The following is a 6,500-nucleotide window of genomic DNA, read 5'->3' on the forward strand; positions in this document are numbered from 1 at the left end:
GAATCCATCAGCCCATCTACTACATCAGCAAAGTGCTCCACGGCGCCGAAGCCAGATACTCGGAGACGGAAAAGATGGTCTTCGCATTGACCGTATCCGCGCAACGGCTCCGACCATACTTCCAGGCCCACGCCATCGTGGTACTCACCAACCAGCCCCTGAGGGCCGTACTGCGCCGACCCAACACATCCGGACGGCTCGCTAAGTGGGCAATGAAGCTTAGCGAGTTCGACATTCAGTACCGACTGAGGCCTGCCTTGAAGGCTCAGGTCTTGGCCGACTTCATCGCCGAATGCCCGACGACCGACCAGAGGTCGGGAGCTGAAGGCCCGGGACGAGATTCGGCCTCTGAGCCGGACCCGATCTCCACCTGGGTACTTCACATCGACGGAGCCTCCAACGCTCAGGGAAGCGGGGCCGGGCTCCTGCTCACGAATTCGGATGGGGTAGTCACCGAATACGCCCTCCGGTTCGACTTCAAGGCCTCCAACAATCAAGCCGAATACGAGGCACTCCTCGCGGGCTTGAGGATGGCGAAGGAATTGGGCGTCGACAGCCTTCGGACATTCTCCGACTCTCAGCTGATCGTGGGGCAGGTCAAGGGCGACTTCGAGGCACGAGATCCGACCATGATCAAGTATCTTCAGAAGGTAAAGGATCTCGTGGCCCACCTCGAGTATTTCGAGATCTCCCACATCCCCAGGACGGAGAACGCCCGTGCCGATGCTCTCTCCAGATTGGCAACGTCGGCCTATGATTCTTTGGGTCGGATGTTCGTCGAAAATCTCCAACAGCCGAGCATTGATCGGGTCGAAGAAATGCAGCAGCTAACGTCCGAACCAAGTTGGATGGACCCGATCGTCCGGTACCTGTCCGACGGGACCAGTCCCGAAGATCCCGCGGAGGCCAAGCGACTCCGATGGTCGGCGTCGCAATATGTGATCATGGACGGCCGACTCTACAAGAGGTCGTTCTCCCTCCCTCTGCTCAGGTGCTTGGGACCGACCGACGCTGACTACGCCCTCCGAGAGGTTCACGAAGGAATTTGTGGGAATCACTTGGGGGGCAAGTCCTTAGCCTTCAAGGTCTTGCGACAGGGCTACTACTGGCCGACCATGAGGAAGGATGCGGCAGAGTTGGTCCGAAGGTGCGAGCCATGCCAGAAGTATGCCAATATTCAACGCCAACCGGCCAGCCAAATCGCTCCCATTGTCGCTCCATGGCCCTTCGCTCAGTGGGGAGTCGATATTCTCGGCCCCTTCCCACCGGCGTCGGGCCAAAGGAAGTTCATCGTTGTCGCCATCGACTACTTCACGAAGTGGGTCGAGGCCGAGCCCTTGGCGCAGATCACCGAGCGGAAGATGGAGGACTTTGTCCAAAAGTCCATCATCTTCAGGTTCGGATTGCCGCACACCATCATCACCGACAACGGACGGCAATTCGACAACCAAGACTTCAAGGACTTCTGCGCCAGGTTCCACATCCGTCATCGACTAACTTCAGTCGGGCACCCACAATCCAACGGCGAGGTTGAGGTGACGAACCGAACCCTGCTCCATGGACTCAAGACCCGACTGAACGAAGCCAAAGGCCTCTGGGTCGACGAGCTGGGCTCCGTCCTGTGGGCTTACCGAACGACCCCCCGCGTCCCAACCGGAGAGTCGCCGTTCAGTATGGCCTACGGGACAGAAGCCATGATCCCGCTCGAGATTGGCCTGCCATCTTCGAGGGTCGAGCAGTACCGCGAGCCGGACAACTCCGAAAGCCGGAGAGCCGACCTAGATCTTCTCCCCGAACTGCGAGATGAGGCTCAAATTCGAATGGCCTCCTACCGACAGAGGGTTGCCCGGTACTACAACGCCAAGGTCAGACCAAAGATCTTTAAACCTGGCGACCTAGTCTTGAGGAAAGCGGAGGTGTCGAAGCCCTTGGACCAAGGGAAGTTGGCTCCCAACTGGGAAGGGCCCTACAAGGTTGCTGACACCTTCGGGCCGAGGGCTTACCGGCTGGAGACCCTTGAGGGGAAGCCCATTCCCCGGACTTGGAACGCCGACAACTTGAAACTGTATTACCAGTGAATTCTGTAATTCAATCGTTGGAATACAAGTTCAGTTCGAAAAATCGGAGTTCTAACTCTTTGACTACCGATCGACGCTCAGCCCCGACGCATCGACGCGGATCTGGCACCGACGACACATCGGCCGCTTACACGGACCGATGCATCTGCGATGACGGGAGTTTATACTCCTTCTACGGCCGAATTTTCGGGCAGAATCCATCGGCCGCCTGGCCGATCGGGCCCCGACCGAAGAAAGGCTAAAAGCCCACGCGGCTATTGCCGCGACTTCCGACCAGGCTACGGCCGGTCGAGGGATATTCGGCTTACCACCGTCTATCACATGATGCGACCTCAGTCGCACCCACTACTCACCGACCGACCTACGGCCGGCTGAACGACACTCGGCTTGCCACCGTCTGTCGAAAGACACGAAACCCGATGCAAGAGCATGGGGACCCGACTTACTATCCTGCCCCCGACACTGCGCCGGATGATGACCGACTAAGTGCGTCTACGGAGGTCCGGCCGCCGAACCTTTACCAGGTTCGGTCGGCTCCCGGCTTAACAGACGCGCCCGAGTGGGGACTACAATTATTGGAAACCGACCTAAAGTCGGGATACAAGCTACTTCGGAACTGTACAAGCCGTTTAGGTCTTACCGACTTACCCGAGTTGACAACTTCTCTAAGTTGGTGACTAGGGTTCGACATTACAGCGATAAGAAACATTACAAACAAGAAGGAAAAGAGAAGACAATTTCATTCATTGATTAAAAGAAATTACAAAGTCGGGCCGAAGCCGATTACATGTATTTTCAAGAAGAAATAAAAGGAGGACAGTCGGCTGGACCGATCATTCGTCCTGGATAGTCTCTTCGGCCGACGGAGGATCGGGAAGGATCGGCGTCTCGACCATGAGCGGCGCTGGGTCGACGGCAGAAGGATGTCCTTCAGTCGGCGAAGGACCTCCGGTCGGCTCCGGCTCTGGGACGGCTTCCTCCGTTGGGATGATGCCTCCCGACAGATGGTCGGCCTCCTCTTCGGTTCCCTCCTCTTCGGCGAGTAGCGGCGCGACTCGGCTGACGTCCACCTCCGGGTACAAGGCATGGACGGCATCCCGACCGTCCTCAAACCCGACCCGGTAGGAGGCGAAGCCCGACTCGAGCATCTCCTCCTTGTACCGGTCGGAGGCCCGGAAGTCTTCAACCGCACGATCGGCCGACTCCCTCGCCGACCGTACTTCGTCCTCAGTATGGGCCAGCTCCTCCCTCGCCAACTCCGCCTCGGCCCTGGCAATTTCGGCGTCGATTTGGGCGATGGACAAGTCCTCTTCAGTTTCCGCGAGCTTCCCCAGGCTGGCCCGAAGTTGCTCGCGCTCCCCTTGGAGTTCGGAGGTGGCACCGTCCCGTTCGCGCCGAAGACGACGCACGACCCGACCTTTGTGCTTGGCCGACTTTAGTTCGGCCATGAGCCGGGAGACCTCGTTCGTCAACTTGGCCTCCCGATCGACCGACTCCTGCAGTTGGTCGACCAGTCTCCCTCTCTCGGCCTCGGCCGCTGCCGACCTTTCCTTGAAGGCTGCCCGAACGTCGCCGAACCTTCGGTATCCGGCCTCCAGCTCGGACATGGTGAAGATCAACTGCCGACAGAAAGAAGCCTTGTCAGAATTATGTAGCAAACGAAAATTCTTCTAAGGTAAAAGGTGACGCGAAGCTTACCTCCACCATCGACGGGTAGAACCGCGACAACATTTCGGTCACTTGCCGAGACCGCAACGACTGAACGTCGGTAGGGAGGAGGATCCCCTGGCACAACCTCCTCGCAAGGTTATGGTCGGCCAAGGCCGACGCACCCTCAGGGTAGTATGCGCTGGGGGGCATTGATCTCTCCTCCTCCGAGGGCTCCATCGGGGCTTTCCCCCGATCAGCTGCCCCGACCGACGGGGCTGGCAGCGATGGGACGCTGGAGTTCGACCCGGCGCCCCCCGTTGCGCCAGCGGACGCCTCCGGACGATGTTCGGCTTCCCGAACGACATCCGGCTCCACCCGCGGCGGCGAAACCGCCGACACCCCTTCGGCCACTTCCTCGGTCGGCCTCTCCTCGACTCGGACGGTCGGAGCCGCAAGGGCTATGATTGGCTCCGACCCCTCGGTCGCCGACGCTTCCACGGTCGGCTGAACTGGAGCTGGTCTCTTGGAAGGACGCGAAGGGCCAGCCCCCGACGCTGGCCTCTTCCTCGCGGCGGCAAAATGACGAATTTCGGCGTCGGTCGGCCTCATCCTCGACGGTGTCCCTGCAAAACCTATCAATGTCAGAGGCCGGACCAGAACTACCCTAAAGCCGAATAAAAAGAAAAAGCTGGGGAATCGGACGATACCTATTCGGGGGACCAGACTCAGGCCAGCATCATAGAGAGCTTGCTCGGTAACAAGCTCCCTCTGCTTCGGGACCGACATATCTTTGAGTCGGTGGAAGTCCTCCCGGTCGTCCACGTCGACCCGACTGTTGTCGTTGGCCTCAGTTCGGAGTACACCCCAGCGAGAAGGAAAGCCCCAAGAGGAGGAAGAGGAAACAAAGAAAAACTGATTCTTCCATCCATGAATGGACGATGGAAGACCGGTTATGAAAGCAAGACCCTTCCGGGGATTGAAGAGCCACCACCCTCGGGCTTTAGGGTGGGGTCGGAGCACAAAGAAGGCCCGGAAGAGGGAAACGCGAGGGTTGGTCGGCAAGAGCTGACACAACAGCGCGAAAGAAATGATTAGCCGGATAGAGTTCGGCGCCAGTTGCGCCGGACAGAGTCCGTAGTAATCAAGCAGATTCCGGACGAACTCCGGAATCGGAAGTCGAAGACCCGCACGAAGGTCCTCAACATACAGCGCCAGGTCGCCGGGCGGAGGGTTGTTGACCCGACCGCCGGCCCCTGGAGCATAGAGCCGAAACTGCTCCGGGATGCGATAGTGCTCCCGAAGCTGATCGACGTTCGGCCCCGAAAGCGAGGAGGCCTCATCTTCCGGAGCCGATCGGGTGTCGTCGGTCGGGTTCCCCGACCGAGCTCCCTGAGTCGGTTTCCTGGTCATTGTGCAGGAACCGAAAGAAGAGAAAGAAGAGAAGAAAGCAAGAAGGGGAAGGAGGACCACGAACCCGATGGACCCTCCGGAGGTAGAGAAGAGCTCTGCCCGCGACGACCGAGAAATCGCCCGGACAGAGTTTCCCCAGCAAATGGCAAATGTGGGTCAGGGTCCGGGAGGTCCTATATATATAGGGCCGACCGACGGCCGAGATGCTCCCGCGCCGACCAAAGTCCTCCAGATGCGCGACGCGTGGCGCCCGCCGGTTGGCTAAAGATTCGGCGCGCTTCGCCCCGGGACGCCCGCACCGCCCGCATTAAATGCCGGAGCGGGCGCCGGCCAACCACCTTGACACGCGGCGCGCGGGGGTTGGCTCCGCAGTCGGCCGCCCGCGCCGGTCCGCGTTCCCGATGGGACGCCTCACCCACGATCGGCGCCGAATAATCCGATCGACTGACGCCGTATCATCCGGCACCCGATCTTCTGACACCGACGTGACGGCTGACGACGACAAGACGCGGCGTCCGGCACCGGACGCCGGCGCGACTTCTGGCATCGACTAGACGTTCGGATCTCTCGGAGTTCGTGAGGTGTCAGACAACGGATCAGCCGGCGGTACGGTCGGATCTGCACATGCAACAAATCCACTCCCAGTCGTCCGGTCTTGCTACCCGAATGAAGGCACCGGCCAGCTCTCCACCCGACTTAGGAGTGGAGGGGGGCAACTGTTGGGGGATACCCACCGACCGACCGACCGACTATCGGAGGGCCCGACCTCGGGTAGGGGACAGACCGACCGACCGACTATCGGAGGGCCCGACCGGCTAGCGGCCCGACCGACTAACCGACGGCCCGACGAACGACTCTGACTGGCCGATCGTAAGTCGGGCGGCAGGCCAACGGACGCCATCAGCGGCTAACCACGGCCATTCCACGGTCTATTCCCGACCGACTGAACCCAGAGGTCCGGTAGCCGACCCACTTGAAGCTCGCCGACCGACGGAGGAGCCCGACGCCACTCTGTTGGCCACCGACCTTGGGTCGGCCGACTCCACCAACCGCCGTACGGCCGCCAGACGTTGTCAGCTCTGACACGGACATGCGGCACAGTTACCTAGGGGCATTGTCCCGCCGAGAGCCGAGTCAACCCTGGTGATTAGACGGCTACACGGCGACATGATGTTTTCACGGCGGCTCTGACAGCCTACAGTGAGTTGACAGTTCCTCACTTGTCCGCGCCATTAATGACGGCGCCATACCGTGCTCCACTATATATACCGGGGAAGGCAACAGTGCAAAGGGTCGATCCGCCCGTCTCTCCCACATACGCAGGCTCGCTCCTCTCTCTTTCTCCCTCTCAGAGCTCTCTGT

The sequence above is a fragment of the Elaeis guineensis genome, chromosome 7, assembly GCF_000442705.2.
Source record: "Elaeis guineensis isolate ETL-2024a chromosome 7, EG11, whole genome shotgun sequence".
Classification (NCBI taxonomy): domain Eukaryota; kingdom Viridiplantae; phylum Streptophyta; class Magnoliopsida; order Arecales; family Arecaceae; genus Elaeis; species Elaeis guineensis.